Source organism: Hyperolius riggenbachi, chromosome 10 (assembly GCF_040937935.1).
Source record: "Hyperolius riggenbachi isolate aHypRig1 chromosome 10, aHypRig1.pri, whole genome shotgun sequence".
Classification (NCBI taxonomy): Eukaryota; Metazoa; Chordata; class Amphibia; order Anura; family Hyperoliidae; genus Hyperolius; species Hyperolius riggenbachi.
The window spans coordinates 134,626,822-134,644,005 of NC_090655.1; the positions used below are offsets into that span (position 1 = coordinate 134,626,822).

The window sequence follows — 17,184 nt, forward strand, 5'->3', positions numbered from 1 at the left end:
CCTGTTAAACAATACCAGTTGTCTGGCAGTCCTGCTGGTCTATTTGGCTGCAGTATTGTCTGAATCACACCAGAAACAAGCATGCAGCTAAGCGAAGCACAGTGTAGCGAAAAGTGGACATGGCCATGACATGATGTGGGTGGAGCCAAATACTAGTAAAATATAGGTAGTCCCCGGTTAACAAATGAGATAGGGACTATGTCCCCACTTAACCTGAATCTGTTCTCTTTAGTCCCCCAGTGTTTTCCCCGAGCTTCTTTTGTGCCACTCTGTGTCACCTCAGCTTGTGCCTCTTTTGTCCTCTCTGTGTCCCCTCATGTACCCATGTATGTTCTCCCTGTGCCTTTGTGTTCCCCTCTGGGTCACTTCTGTCCCCCCTGTGCCTCTTTTCTCCCCTTGTGTCATCTTATCCCCCTCTGTGTCAGATCTTGTCCCCCTTTCCTAGCCAGGTATAGGTGCCCCCTTTATAGGTATCCAGTTATAGGTCCCCCAGTATAGGTAGCCAGGCATGGTACCCTCAGTATAGGTAGCCAGGCATAGGTGCTCCCAAGTATCGGTATCCAGGCATAGGTGCCCCAGTATAGATTAGCCAGGTACAGAGGTAGGGACCTATAGGTGCCCTAGTATATGTAGCAAGCTAAGCTATAGGTTCCCCAACATAGGTAGCCAGGTACAGGTGGTGCCCCAGTATAGGTAGCGAGCTATAGGTGCTGCAGTATAGGTTTCCAGGTATAGGTGGTGCCCTAAGTATAGATAGCGGGCTTTAGGTGCCGCAGTATAGGTTGCGAGCTATAGGTGCTGCACTATAGATTGCCAGACATAAGTGGTGTCCCAGTACATGTTACAAAGTGACTTACGTAAACCCATTCCAATGTGGACTCCTCTTGCCAGGATCTCCTGCTCTCCCCACGCTCTTCTCCTCTCGCCGCATATTACTGTTATGGTTACTTACGGCAGCACCTCTGACATCATGAGAGGCGCGCCAGGTAACCATGGAGATAGGTTGCTAACCCCGCAGCGGCGACAAAAGAAGAGAGTGGGCCTGGTGACAGGAGGAGATCACGGCGAGAGATGTCCATTCAAGAACGGGGCTGTTCACATGTGTAGCCGCCAGCAACATAGCGAGGCCCCCCTCTACACTGAGGCCTAAAGCTGGGGGGGGGGAGTTTTGGTTCAGGGTCTATGGCTAAAAGTATTAGAGGCAGAGGCTCAGCAGGGTAACCAGGCAACTGGTATTGTTTAAAAATAAACTAATGTGGCAGCCTCCATATCCCTCTCGCTTCAGTTGTCCTTTAACACAGCCATTAATGTCTAAACTGCTAGCAACACAAAGGGATTATACCTCTAAGTGAAGAATTTAAACATTAGGAGATTAGGAGATTGGTTAGGGTTAGCCAATCTGTGGAAGGTGGTGGTGTTGGAGGTGTAGTGCCAAAATGCTGGAAAAAAAAAACATGATGCAAAGCACACTATTTCCCAATTATAAATTTCTGAAAAATAATAGGTATTATCAGCTACAAGATCACCTCTTCCACTACCCATATGCTTAGCACATATTAACTTACAACATCAAAATTTACACATTCCACCCATACACTCGCCCAGCACATGAGAACTTTGTAAGCAGAAGGTAAAAGGCAGCAGCACAATATAACAGTGACAACACTATAGGGACCATGCATTGCATCTTAACACTCTATCCATCACCCAAATACCCATGGAGGCCAAGAAATAGGAGGTTATAACAGTCTAACCGATAGCATGTACAAAAATACTAGCATTACACACAGTGGAGCTGTGTTGACAATTGTAACGTGTAAGATGCACTGATAAATAAATAAATCCATCATATGCATATTCTACATGTACCTGATGTCCATGTATCGAAGCTCAGCGCACAAGTGGTCACTGTACATGTACCCACTTTCTGTGCACATATATAATCTAGGGTTGCTGTTCACACAGTAAATCACCACTCTGCATACATGGGACTGCTATATATGTACCCACACTAACACATGTGCTGCACTATCCTCCCACCTGGGCTGCGCCCAATGAACACTGACATGCTAGCACTGAAAACATTTTAACTTCCTTTTATCCCCAAGTGGTAGTAAACCAATGTTCTTATTTTATGATGGCCCTTTGTGGTGAGAGTACACTTGCCGCTGAAGGAAAGGATTTCATCATACGTCTTAATGTTTCAGTCTCTATTAAATGCAAGTCTAGCCAAACACTTTCTCTATTTTATTACTACGTGACAAACTATATTCTCCAGCTGTCAAAAAGACAACCAGTGATAATCTGTTAGAGAGAAAATGTGTCACTGATTTTCTAAGCAAATAAATTACAGATGCTAAGCAGCAGTGATTAAGGAGTGGAAATAAAGTGTAAAGCAAGTGCTTGAGTCATTCGGTTATTCAGATAAAAATAGTAATATGGGTTCTTTTGCAGTTTATTTGATTATGATTAAAACTACAGATGAAGAACTCCTGCAGGCAAGCATCACACAGATTTGTTGGTCTGTAATTCGTGTGACAGTGCAGCAATACAAGATTAAAAACAGAAGCTTTCATCATTCTGAACCGTACTGTAAAACAGAAAACATATCAGGTCTGCACTGTTGTGTCAGACCCACATAACCAAGTTCAAATAACTATAGGGCCAATGTCTATTAACAAGAAAGCATATGGCTCTAAACTGCTTTTGTTATAACAGTAGTAATGTCACATTCCTATGCCAGTGTAAAAGTGCAAGTATATATTTAACATACTTCAAGCAAGCATATCTGCTCTCTTATGGTGCCCATACACAATACAGTAAAAACGTTCGATTTTCCAGTTTATTCGACCTAAATGATCGAATGAAAGTTGAAAATATATATTTTTTTTAATCAAGATATTCAAACGATTATCCCGTTTTTTTGAGAAAAATCTGATCGAACATGCTGGAAAAATCTTTATATTCGATGTAAAGGAATAATCTAACTAAATTATCTAATCGAAAAAAAAATGAAAAATTGTACTATGTATGGGCACCTTTAGGACACCCTTGCGAAATGAACACCATATTACTATCTCATATACAGCTTCCCTTCACTTGTTGCACACGCACGCACGCACGCACACACACACACACACACACACACACACACACACACCTACACACACACACACACACACCTTGTGTTTGAGTATGTATGGTAATAGCAGTGCCCAAATTGTGCAATAGTCAACATATGCCCAAATTGTCTGCTCCCCCTGTAACCTAAAAGCTCATACACACATCAGACCATAGTCTTTGGAAAATGAAAGACCACAGACAGGGTCGGACTGGGACACCAAGGGCCCACCAAGGAAGTTTCAGCCTGGGGCCCACCCCCCTCTCCTCCTCCTACTCCCTCCCCCCCCCCCCCCCCCCCCCCCCATTTTGGGCTCACATACACATGTACTTTAGAAATTTTGCATGACTTTATGGTAGGGAATAGATTGTGAGCAATTCTGAGGACAGTCTCCAATAGGGATATGTCTAAATGCGAAACTAAATGGGTGTCACCATGCACTGGAACATCGGCGTGGTCATGATGAGTCATGGGCAGACTTAAAAAAAAAAAATACAAAACACAAAATAAGTAGCGGCGTTATTCACAGAGATTAGGTCCGACCAGATACATTGTATATTCAAGTAGTTACATGCCTCATGATCATTCATCAAGTAGTCAAATGGCAGCAGATACCCCCACAAAATGCAATCAGGTTGACGGCAGATACCCCCACACAATGCAATCAGGTTGGTGGCAGATACCCCCACAAAATGCAATCAGGTTGACGGCAGATACCCCCACACAATGCAATCAGGTTAACGGCAGATACCCCCACAAAATGCAATCAGGTTGACGGCAGATATCCCCACAAAATGCAATCAGTTTGGCTGCAGATACCCCCACAAAATGCAATCAGTTTGGCTGCAGATACCCCCACACAATGCAATCAGGTTGGCTGCAGATACCCCCACACAATGCAATCAGGTTGGCTGCAGATACCCCCACACAATGCAATCAGGTTGGTGGCAGAGATACCCCCACACAATGCAAGTCCCCCCCAGCTTGGAAGGGGGGGCAGAGGGCACAGATCAGCGGGGAAGCCTCCCCCCTCCCTCACCTAGGGCCCCCCCTTCCGCGCAGCCCCCTCCTCGAGAAGTGCAGCCAGCAGCGAGCGGAGTATAGCTTACCAGCTTCAGATGATGCTATCTCCGCTCCGCATGCCGCTGCTGCCCTGCTGGTCTCTGTCTCCTGTAGTGACGCTGTCCAATCACGCTCTAGCAGGAAGTACTGCGAGAACGTGATTGGACAGCGTCACACACTACAGTCAGAGACCAGCAGGGCAGCGGCATGCGGACTCGGAGCGGAGATAGCATCATCTCTGTAGCTATTCTCCGCTCGCTGCTGGCTGCACTTCTGGAGGAGGGGGGTGCGCGGAAGGGGGGGGGGCCCTAGGTGAGGGAGGGGGGGACGCTTCCCCCCCTCCCCGCCGCTCTGTGCCCAATTCCCCCCCTTCCAAGCTGTGCCCCCCTCCAGTGGCGTAGCTAGGGTGTTTGACACCCGGTGCGGATAATTTACCAACACCCCCCCCCCCCCCCCCCCAAAAAAAAGCAAAGCGCGCAGCGACAAAAAAAATGGGTGTGGACATGACATCACATGGGTGGGGGGTAATTGTAATGTAACTGTAACAGTAAGGCAGTGGGCTAATATAGGTAGCCAGAATAGTTTCCCTCAGCATAGGTTAGATATGACAAATATGACAACATGACAAATTCAGCAATCTTGAGGCCCCCAACAAGACAAATTCAGCAATCATGAGGCCCCCAACAAGACATTCAGTAACCATGAGGCCCCCAACAAGACAAATTCAGCAGTCATGAGGCACATAAATAAACAGCATTTCACATAAATAGGCAGAATGCCCACTTAATATGGTATACACCTCTCACCTGGCTTCTGAATTCTCCTCTACTGGCTGCTGTGCCAGGCAATACTGTTTTTGGCTGGATTGGGGATGATGTGTGGGCTGAAAGGCCTGGCGGTGATGCTGTGGCCGGCCTGGCGGTGATGCTGGGCTGTACTTGGCTGGTTGAAGTAAATGTTGGCCTGACTGTTGGTGGTGATGCTGTGGCCTTTTTGACAGTGATTCTGGGCTGGTTGGCTGGTGGTGATGCTGGGCTGGCCTGGATAGTTTAGGTAGTGACAGGTGCACCCTAGTTTAGGTAGCACCAGGAGCCTCCCAGCTTAGGTAGTGACAGGACCCCCAAGTTTAGGTAGCGACAGGAGCCCCCCAGTTTAGTTAGTGACAGATACCCCCCAGTTTAGGTAGTGACAGGAGCCCCCAGTGTTTGTAGTGACAGGTGCCCCCCAGTTAAGGTAGTAACAGGTGCCCCCCAGGGTATGTAGTGACAGGAGCCCCCAGTGTTTGTAGTGACAGGTGCCCCCCAGGGTATGTAGTGACAGGAGCCCCCAGTTTAGGTAGTGACAGTGCCCCCCAGTTCAGGTAGTGACAGGTGCCCCCAGTTCAGGTATTGACAGGCGCCCCCCCAGTTCAGTTAGTGACAGGTACCCCCAGTTTAGGTATGACAGGAGCCCCCCAGTATAGATAGACAGGTCTATAGGTGTCCCCAGTTTAAATAGCCAGATCTATAGGTGTCCTCAGTGGCAGCGGAGAGAGAAGAGAAGCGGTGGGGAAGGGAGGACGTTTCCCCCTCCCCCTTCCCTCACCTTGGGGCTCCCCCTCTCTCGCTCCCCCCTTTAGAATTAAGTGATGCGGCAGGCAGCGCCGCTGTGCCTGCCGCTTCTTTTCTCTCTCCGCTGCCACCCCAGGGCGGGCGGGCCAGCCACGTCCGGGTAGCTAGGGGGGGGCAGCAGCTAGCCAGGGGAGTGCGCATGCCCCATTTTGCCCTATGTAGGGACGCCCATGGCATGGTAGGCAGATAGGTAGCCGGGTAGGCAGTTATGTAGCCGGGTGGGAGGGTAGGCAGATAGGTAGCTGGGTGGGCAGTTAGGTAGCCGGGTGGGAGGGTAGGCAGTTAGGTAGCCAGGTGGGCAGATAGGTAGCTGGGTGGGCAGTTAGGTAGCCGGGTGGGCAGTTAGGTAGCCAGGTGGGAGGGTAGGCAGATAGGTAGCTGGGTGGGTAGATAGGTAGCCGGGTGGGCAGATAGGTAGCCGGGTGGGCAGTTAGGTAGCCGGGTGGGCAGTTAGGTAGCCGGGTGGGAGGGTAGGCAGAAGGGTAGCCGGGTGGGAGGGTAGGCAGTTAGGTAGCCGGGTGGGCAGTTAGGTAGCCAGGTGGGAGGGTAGGCAGATAGGTAGCTGGGTGGGTAGATAGGTAGCCGGGTGGGTAGATAGGTAGCCGGGTGGGCAGATAGGTAGCCGGGTGGGAGGGTAGGCAGATAGGTAGCTGGGTGGGTAGATAGGTAGCCGGGTGGGCAGTTAGGTAGCCAGGTGGGAGGGTAGGCAGTTAGGTAGCCGGGTGGGTAGATAGGTATCCAGGTGGGCAGATAGGTAGCCGGGTGGGCAGATAGGTAGCCGGGTGGGAGGGTAGGCAGTTAGGTAGCCGGGTGGGCAGTTAGGTAGCCGGGTGGGAGGGTAGGCAGAAGGGTAGCCGGGTGGGAGGGTAGGCAGTTAGGTAGCCGGGTGGGCAGTTAGGTAGCCGGGTGGGAGGGTAGGCAGATAGGTAGCTGGGTGGGTAGATAGGTAGCCGGGTGGGCAGCCAGTTAGGTAGCCGGGTGGGTAGATAGGTAGCCGGGTGGGAGGGTAGGCAGTTAGGTAGCCGGGTGGGCAGTTAGGTAGCCGGGTGGGAGGGTAGGCAGAAGGGTGGGCAGTTAGGTAGCCGGGTGGGTAGCCAGTGGGGGCCCCGACTCCTATGCTCCCCTTCACCTGGGTGTCCCCCCTCCTTACAAGCCGCGGGGAGGGCAGCCCGACTGTTTTTTTTGGGGTTTTTTTTCCCTTAAAAAAAACTATTTTCCCCGTGGGCCCCCTCCTATCCTCCCCCTCCCTCACCTCGGACTCTCGGAGGGCCCCCTCCTGTTACGAGCGGCGGCCGGCGGGTACAGCAAACTTCCGGGGAGGTAAAGCAGAAGATAGAGGTCCAGCTGCCTCCCAGTCGCTGTCTCCTCTATGCCGCTCGCACTAAACCAGGAAGCAGTGCGAGCGGCATAGAGGAGACAGCGTAGCCCGAGAGGCAGCTGGACCTCTATCTTCTGCCTTACCTCTCCGGAAGTTTGCTGTACCCGCCGCTCGTAACAGGAGGGGGGCCCTCCGAGGTGAGGGAGGGGGAGGATAGGAGGGGGCCCCCCCGGGGAAAAGAGTTTTTTTTAAGGGACATAAAAAAAAAAAAAAACCAGTCGGGCTGCCCTCCCCGGCTCTCCCATGCAGCGCACGCCTTCTAGGGGCCCCCAGGTCAGGAGGAGGGGCAGTCGGGTCGGGGCCCACCGATGGAACCGTCGGTGGTTCGGCGGCTCTGTCCGAGCCTGACCACAGACCAATTTTACCCCCTTCCATGTAGTATGAGAGCCATACCTTCACAGTCTTTTCTATGGAGCTGAACTCCCCATCAGAAAAAAATCTTTGTAAGATGCTGCACACAAAGATGCTGTAGACATTCAAAAGATCAGTATCTGCAAAAGATCTGTTCCTGCAAAAGATCCGTTCCTGCAAGATGCATTCATAGTCTATGAGATCTGCAGATCATCATACACACCTTGTTTAACAGACATTCATCTGCAGATCAGATCCACCAGGATGGATTAACAGATCTGCAGATGATTGTCTGATCTGCAGATGAATGTCAGTTAAACAAGGTGTGTATAATGATCTGCAGATCTCATAAACTATGAATGCAATTTGCAGGAACGGATCTTTGACAGAAACAGATCTTTTGCAGATACCGATCTTTTGTGTCTGTACAGCATCTGTGTGTGCAGCATCTTGCAAAGATTTCTGTCTGATGGGGAGTTCAGCTCCATAGAATAGACTGTGTAAGTTTGGCTCTCATACTACATGGAAGGGGGTAAAATCGGTCTGTGATCTTTCATTTTCAAAAGACTATGGTCTGATGTGTGTATGTGGCCTAACACTAACCAACTTACTACTACTGCTACTCACTGCTGCTACACCTACACAAACTTACTAACTGCCTTTACCTCTAACACTATCCCTACACAAAACAATACCCTTCCTTCTACTTCCTTACCAAAGAAAAATGTCTGCTTGACGACTGTGTTACCATCACATCACAATCATAATGCTGCGCTCAACAAATCTACTGTCGTGCCGAGTGCGCTGAAACTAAGTACCCTGGCACACCTCAGCTTTAATTAACATTACAGGCTAGGGCACTGCCAAGGACGCCGCCTGCGCCAACAGTAAGCGCTGGTCATCGTTTGATAACAATCATCATTATATATGGTTTTTAACTTAAAGGGAATCTGAAGCGAGAAGCATATGGAGGCTGCCAAATGTATTTCCTTTTAAACAATACCAGTTGCCTGGCCGCCTTGCAGGTCTATTGGGCTGTAGTAGTGTCTGAATCACACCAGAAACAAACATGCAGTTATTCTTGTCAAATTTGATAAAAATATCAGAAACATCTGATGTGCTGCATCCTTGTGGCTGGATTGTGTAATGGTTAAGGGCTCTGACTGGATTTAAAACTCTTCTCTTCCTGTTCAGTAAGCTGGCAAGGAGTCCTTGGGCTAGACTCCCTAACAGTGCTACTGCCTACTAAGCGCGCCCTAGTAGTGGCAGCTCAAGCCCTTTGAGTCCACCAGGAGTAAAGCGCAATACAAATGTTGTTTGGCTTGTCTTATTCAGTCCATGGCAGAGGATCAGCAGGATGGCCAGGCAACTGGTATTGCTTAAAAGGAAATACATATGGCAGCCTCAATCCTTCTTGCTTCAGGTTCTCTTTAAACTTCTTCTTAGCCCCACTGTCTTAATAGCACTCACCTTTGCCTGAAGACAAACTATGCATGGTCTGCCTACATGTATGGTAAACCATCAGTGTTGCAATATGATTCCTTATGGTCTGACAGCTGTAAGTGTGGATCCACTGCCCTCATGCATGTGAAGCACTGAAAAATGCAGTTGGTTCAGTGGTTGCACCGACATTCATTAACAGTGGGGTAGCTAAGAAGCGGTGGGCCCCGGTGCAAGTTGTACATGGGGCCCCCCAAGCACTCTATACATAACAATTGATATGGCGCACCAAAACCTGCCAAGGACTACAATAGTGTCAGAGGTGCAAGTAGGAGATGGGAAACAGTTTGTTAATGATCACTACTATTTAAAGCATCTATAGAAATGATTATTACCAACACAGGGCCAATAGAGAGCTAATATTGTGCTTGAGGGAGGGCCCCTCTGACCCAAGGGCCCCGATGCGGTCGCTACTGCTGCAACCCCTATTTCTACGCCACTGTTCATTAACCTTGATGGTCATCTGCAGTTCTTTAATACTTCACCCTGTTTCACATGATTCAGCTGCTTAGCTGCAGTAATTAACTTGCATAGGAATGCTCACTGAATGTCTACAAATGTAATTGCATATAGTTTTGACATCTTCTAGCTAACCTATGGTACAAAAAAATAAAAAAGATGCTGCACTGTGCCCTTTTACTCTGTATACATAGCATGTGGCATTTTTTTCCTTATGATTTTAGGTTCGCGAACCTCGAATGTGAACTTCGCGAACCGTAATAAACTTCAATGGGCAGGCGAACTTTGAAAACTACAAACACTATTTCTGGCCACAAAGTGATGGAAAAGATGTTTCAAGGGGTCTAACACCTGGAGGAGGGCATGGCGTAGTGGAATACGTGCCAAAAGTCCCGGGGAAAATTACGGATTTGACGCACAGCCAGAGTTTTAAGGGCAGAAATTACATAGGATTGCTAAATTGGAGGCATAAAGTGCTTTAAAACATCTTGCGTGTGTATACATCAATCAGATAGTGTAATTAGTGTACTGCTTCACACTGACAGACCAAACTCGCTGTGTAACGCACCACAAACAGCTTTGTGTGTAGTGATGGCCGTGCTGGACTGGTGCGCACCATGGAGAGAGTGCAGGCGATAGCGGTTTTTCGAGCCCATATGGTCGGGCTGAGGTAGCTCAATGACAGAACAACAGTGACCAAGTGTCCAGCTGATCGAATTCGGTATGTCCACAATGAAGCAATGACCTTATTATCTTGGGTCAAATGTACCTGCCCTGACCGTGCTTTGCAGACCAGGCATCTGGGGTCAGATGGACCCTTGATCCAACACTGTGTGCCAGAGATGACACCACTTTCCTTTCAACATCATGGTACAGTTTGGGTATTGCCTTTTTAGAAAAATAATTGCGGCCTGGCTGACTGCTGGTATAATACCATGTGCAGTCACAGATGCAGTGAAAGGTATGTACTAACTGGTATATAAAACAGTTAGCAGTCACACAGGTGCAGGGAAAATGGATGCACTGACTGCTGGTATATAAAACAACATGCGGTCACACTAGGCACTGAATGTGCTGGGCCTGGCACAGTATAGCAATTAGCAAGGGCCAGCTGCGACAGAAAGGGCTGTATATGCAATGTCAGTGGGCCACAAAAAAAAAAAAAAACACATCACAAGAACATTAGCTCTCAAAAGAGCTGTTTTGGGGTGCTTTTCATCAACAATTATCAGCAAGGAGCAAGCGAACAGACCTAACTATCCCTATCTCTCCAATGACTCTCCCTTCTCTCACTAATACAGCAGCACACAGAGTGAGAAAATGGCTGCTTCCTTATATGGGGGGGGGGGGGGCGCTCCAGGAGGGAGTTCAGCCTGATTGGCTGCCATGTGTCTGCTGACTGTGATGTAGTGGGTTAAAGTTTAGCCCAATGATGTAGTATAGGGGGCGGGTCGAACTCGCATAAAGTTCACGTTTTGACGCGAACGCAAACTCGCGTTGTTCGCACTAACAAGTTCACGTTTGAACCATTTGGGCCAGCTCTACAAATAGATGCCCTGACATACACAGCCCCAGCACATACAATGCAGGGCGCATCTTTTGTGTCTCTACATGTTCCCTGGTATGCAGTGGCCAGTGTTCAACCTTTTCCTTCCTTTTCACATTCCAGATACAATTTTCAGTGGCAGAAACAGCAGATACAGTGATGTGAAAAACTATTTGCCCCCTTCCGGATTTCTTATTCTTTTGCATGTTTGTCACACTTAAATGTTTCTGCTCATCAAAAACCGTTAACTATTAGTCAAAGATACACTTATTCCGCTGAGCTGCGCTCACCAATGAAGCCTATAAAACACAAGGTCGCTGTACATAGCGTAATTCTGTCACAAAAAACACCCAAGTGATAGTGAAATAGTGCACTTCTTGTGAATCCGCTCCCCAATAATAGATTGCGCTCACCAGATTGTTGCCACCTCAGCTCCGTCCGTGCGCGTCTGACGTCACTGCAATAGAGCGAAGCCAGAATTACCTACTGGTTGGCGGGGAATCGGGAGCCTGAGACGAACGGTCATTGAGGGAGTGCGGGACGCCGTGCCCAGCCGGATGCCAGGACAGACCCCACTGCCAGGACATATGATGTGCAATATCTCAAGAGAAACTATGTGAGAGTGAGTGCGCATTTGTAGCGCGGATGGCTTTTACTTTTATGGCATAATACGCTATGATGGTCTTATTTGTTTTTATGTTCCATATATGGTGGAAATTTTTATCCGAGTATTAAAGCAGTATTGAAGATTGAAAGTGCCAGTGGGGTGATTTATACCATAACATGCTAGATAGATCCACCTGGTTTCTGAGGTGGCAACAATCTGGTGAGCGCAATCTATTATTGGGGAGCAGGTTCACAAGAAGTGCAGTATTTCATTATCACTTGGGTGTTTTTTGTGACAGAACTACGCTATGTATAGCGACCTTTTGTTTTCTAGGCTACATTGGTGAGCGCAGCTCAGCGGAATAAGTGATTTTACAACTCTGGAAGAGTGAAGCAGCGATCCCAAACAAGTGACTTTTCTATTTAATAATTTTTTGGGCTGAATTTGTGCTGTGGACAAATTTAAATAGAACTTTGAACTAACTGGGTGTTTAAAAAAAACCTAACTTCCAACCAGATAACACAAGAGTGATTGGTCTTAACATAGAGCGGCATCATTTTTAAGTGGTGTGAGATCAGGGCCGGCTTTTGACCTGAGCGACCGATGCAATCGCTCAGGGCGCCGGCTTCCAGGGGGCGCTCCTGCCGCCTGTGTTTTAATGCGAAGCTGCGGCCCCGGCTGGGTCCGTCTCGCTCTGCCCCCTGGTGCTGCCGCTGGGGGGCAAAGTTGGCAAACATGCCCGTGATAGAGGGGGAGCCGCGGGGAGGGCAGCCCGACCTCTCCCTCCCTTCCTCTCCGGGCCGCCCTCCGTGCTCCCCCCTCCAGTGCAGACTGCAAAGAGAACAACTCACCTCCCTGGTTCTGATCGCCGGCGCCTCTCACTTGCCGCTGGTCTCCTCTTCTACATTGTCACTGATGCACACTAAACTTCCTGCTTACAGGAAGTTTAGTGTGCATCAGTGACAATGTACAAGAGGAGACCAGCAGCAAGTGAGAGGCGCCGGCGATCGGAACCATCGGGGGAGGGGAGTTGTTCTCTCTGCAGTCTGCATTGGAGGGGGGAGCACGGAGGACGGCCCGGAGAGGAAGGGAGGGAGAGGTCGGGCTGCCCTCCCTGCGGCTCCCCCCTCACTATGAGGGGGAGGGGCACCTACCTATCTAATCTCTACTGGGGGCAGCAACCTATCTAATCTCTACTGGGGGCAGTAACCTATCTAACCTATACTGGGGCATCTACCTATCTAACCTATACTGGGGGGCACCTACCTATCTAATCTATACTGGGGGCAGCTACCTATCTAGTCAATACTGTTGGCACCTACCTATCTAACCTATACTGGGGGGCAGCTACAAAATGCGGTTTTAAATGATGTTTTTATTATTTAGTGAGAAAAAAAACTCAAAATCTACATGGCCCTGTGTGAAAAAGTGATTGCCCCTTTGTTAAAAAATAACTTAACTGTAGTTTATCACACCTGAGTTCAATTTCTGTAGTCACCCCCAGGCCTGAATATTGCCACACCTGTTTCAATCAAGAAATCACTTAAACAGGAGCTATCTGACACAGAGAAGTAGACCAAAAGCACCTCAAAAGCTAGACATCATGCCAAGATCCAAAGAAATTCAGGAACAAATGAGAACAAAAGTAACAGATCTATAAGTCTGGTAAAGGTTATAAAGCCATTTCTAAAGCTTTGGGACTCCAGTGAACCACAGTGAGAGCTATTATCCACAAATGGCAAAAACATGGAACAGTGATGAACCTTCCCAGGAGTGGCAAAATTACCCCAATAGCGCAGAGAAAACTCATCCGAGAGGCTACAAAAGACCCCAGGACAACATCTAAAGAACTACAGGCCTCACTTGCCTCAATTAAGGTCAGTGTTCATGACTCCACCATAAGAAAGAGACTGGGCAAAAACGGTCTGCATGGCAGATATCCAAGGCGCAAACCACTTTTAAGCAAAAAGAACATTAAGGGCTCGTTTCCACTATCGCGAATCTGCATGCGTCCAACGCATGCAGATCCGCACATGTAATACAAGTGGATGGGCCTGTTTCCACTGTAGCGTTGTTGAGGTGCGTTTTTTTCAGCGTGAAAAAAACGCACAAAAGAGCCAACGATTTTGCCTGCGTCGGGAATCCGTGCGAATCGCCGCTAATGTATTTAATAGTAAAAACGCATGCGTTTGTTACATGCGTTTTTACCCGCGATTTCGCACCTTTTTCAATTTTATTTAGCCCTGGCAGTGTCATGGTTAATTTCGCATGGCACCCTGCCATGCGAAATCGCAGGCGAAATCGCGGGTAAAAACGCATGTGGAAACGCATCCGCATGCGTTTTTACAAGCGTCGGAATGCGGCCGAAATCGCGTCGCAACAGTGGAAACAAGCCCTTAGACTCTTCTCAATTTTGCTAAAACACATCTCAATGATTGCCAAGACTTCTGGGAAAATACCTTGTGGACTGACGAGACAAAAGTTGAACTTTTTGGAAGGTGCGTGTCCTGTTACATCTGGCATAAAAGTAACACAGCATTTCAGCAAAAGAACATCATACCAACAGTAACATTTGGTGGTGTTAGTGTGATGGTCTGGGGTTGTTTTGCTGCTTCAGGACCTGGAAGGCTTGCTGTGATAGATGGAACCATGAATTCTACTGTCTACCAAAAAATCCTGAAGGAGAATGTCCGGCCATCTGTTCGTCAACTCAAGCTGAAGCGACCTTGGGTGCTGCAGCAGGACAATGACCCAAAACACACCAGCAAATCCACCTCTGAATGGCTGAAGAAAAACAAAATGAAGACTTTGGAGTGGCCTAGTCAAAGTCCTGACCTGAATCCTATTGAGATGTTGTGGCATGACCTTAAAAAGGCGGTTCATGCTGAATTACAACAATTCTGCAGAGATGAGTGGGCCAAAATTCCTCCAGAGCGCTGTAAAAGACTCGTTGCAAGTTATCGCAAACGCTTGATTGCAGTTATTTCTGCTTACTGTGGCCCAACCAGTTATTAGGTTCAGGGGGCAATTTCTTTTTCACACAGGGCCATGTAGGTTTTGAGTTTTTTTTCTCACTAAATAATAAAAACCATCATTTAAAACTGCATTTTGTGTTCAATTATGTTATCTTTGACTAATAGTTAACAGTTTTTGATGAGTAGAAACATTTAAGTGTGAAAAACATGCAAAAGAATAAGAAATCAGGAAGGGGGGAAATTGTTTTTCACATCACTGTAATCCCCCCCCCCCCCCCCCCCCCAGTCAAGGGGAAAGGCAGCTCCCTGATTTTTCTCCTTGGATATACTGCTCCTTTACAAACATACTTACAAGTACAATTAACCATGCCAATCCTTCACATTAGCAGAATGGCTATATGATCAAGCCATGCTGCTTATGTGAGGGACTGATATTGCTCACTGTATTTGTACATATTTAAACACCACTTGCACTAAGCATTTTTTCTTTTACTCCTGATGAAGCCCTGATTATGGGTTAAAACATGTGGAGTTACTTTGTGTATAGCATAAAAATGTTTTTGGGGGCAAGTGGCCTTGAACTCATTATAGGTGAACAGAATATATCTCAGCCATGGAATTGAGTCATATATGACATCTGCCTCTGTTTTTGTGAGTCCAATTATATCATTACAATATTTTTATTACCATATCTATTACTTTACGTTTTATATTAGGTGAATTATATATATATATATATATATATATATATATATATATAGATAGATAGATAGATAGATAGATAGATAGATAGATAGATAGATAGATATATCCTATAGCCACTGATGGGGTTCTCTTTTTTTCTGAGTATACTTTTAGTCAGGCTTGATCTGTTATTTTCTGAATCTGATTAGCCCTGAGAAAATGTCTGGTCCAGCCACTGCCAACTCCAGTGGTTGGAAAAATCATTTAAAATAGAATTTTTACTTCTCATGGCATTTTAGAAATACATGCATAATATACCGTATATACTCGGATACAAGTCGACCCCGTGTATAAGTCGACCCCCAAATTTGATCCCCAAAAGCTGGTATTTCTCAAAGTCTCAAGTATAAGTCGGCCTTGGAAAGTTGATGGCTGCAGGTGGGGACTAGGAGGGGTTACTGGCTCTGCCCTTGGGGTCCAGGAGTAATGCCTGCACTTGGGGAACAAGAGAAGTTAATGGCTGTAGTGCATAAAACTCTGCAGCCATTAACTCCTCCTGGTCCCCAGGTGCTGCTTCATCTTTTCACTGTTAGACTCATTTTGTTCTGCATTCTGTATGCAGAGCGGATATCCTGGCCAGTTTTCCCTATAAACTCCCCCTCCCCTTCCAGCCGCTATTGTGCCTGCCATTCTCTCTCCCCGCGTGGCCCCTCTCTCCCCCGTGTTCAGTGAATGAATGCAGTGTAGAAAGCTGACATACGTTACCTAATCCACCGCTGCGCGCTATGTCCTTTGATCTCCTTTTCGCTCATGCCGGCGAGCATACTATAGCGTCTCTCCTGCCTCCAGTACCATGTGACATTGGGAGTCACATGGTACTGGAAGCAGGAAAGACGCTATAATATGCTCGCCGGCATGAGCGAAGAGGAGATCAATGGACACAGCGCGCAGCGGTGGATTAGGTAACGTATGTCAGCTTTCTACACTGCATTCATTTACTGAACACGGGGGAGAGAGGGGCCACCCGGGGAGAGAGAACGGCAGGCACCATAGCGGCTGGAAGGGGAGGGGGAGTTTATAGGGAAAACTGGCCACAATTATAATTAGGAGGAGGCAGGAGGGAGGGAGAGCTAGAGAGGGGCAGTGCAGTGTAGCGTAATGAGGAGAAAGGGGCACCCCGACCCCGGCTAGAGGTTTGGAAATTTAGGGCTGATGCGACTATAAGTCGGCCACCCCACTTTTAAATTGTGAGTTAGTCCTACATTTCTCGACTTGTAGTTGAGTATATACGGTATATACAACAAACATAAATACCTCTAATGACTTTGTACATTAATTAGCATTTCAGCTTTGTAGATAAACAAAAGTTTGCTTTCCTAAAACAGAAAGAATTTGCGATAATTCAGGTTGGAGTGAGCTTGAGATGTCTCCCAGTGCATCACTGCTGAATATATGCAAATTAACCATTGTTACCCTAAAAGTGCATACACACATCAGACTATAGTCTTTGGAAAATGAAAGATCACAGACCAGTTTTACCCCCTTCCATGTAGTATGAGAGCCATACCTACACAGTCTTTAGTATGGAGCTGAACTACCCATCAGAAAAAAATCTTTGCAAGATGCTGCACACAAACATGCTGCACACACTCAAAAGATCTGTAGCTGCAAAAGATCTGTTCCTGCCAAAAATCCATTCCTGCAAATTGCAATGATAGTCTATGAGATCTACAGATCATCATACACACATGATTTAACTGACATTCATCTGCAGATCAGATCCACCAGGATGGATTTTCAGATCTGCGGATGATTGCTTGATCTGCAGATGAATGTCAGTTAAATCATGTGTGTATGATGATCTGCAGATCTCATAAACTATCATTGCAAT

General features: G+C 47.4%; 1 protein-coding gene across 2 annotated transcripts in view; it reads right to left on the reverse strand.

Annotated features, from left to right (window-relative positions):
- CDH23 (cadherin related 23) overlaps positions 1-17,184 on the reverse strand; it is a 1,682,716-nt gene that overhangs the window by 643,621 nt on the left and 1,021,911 nt on the right. The gene's annotated exons all lie outside the window — the stretch shown is intronic.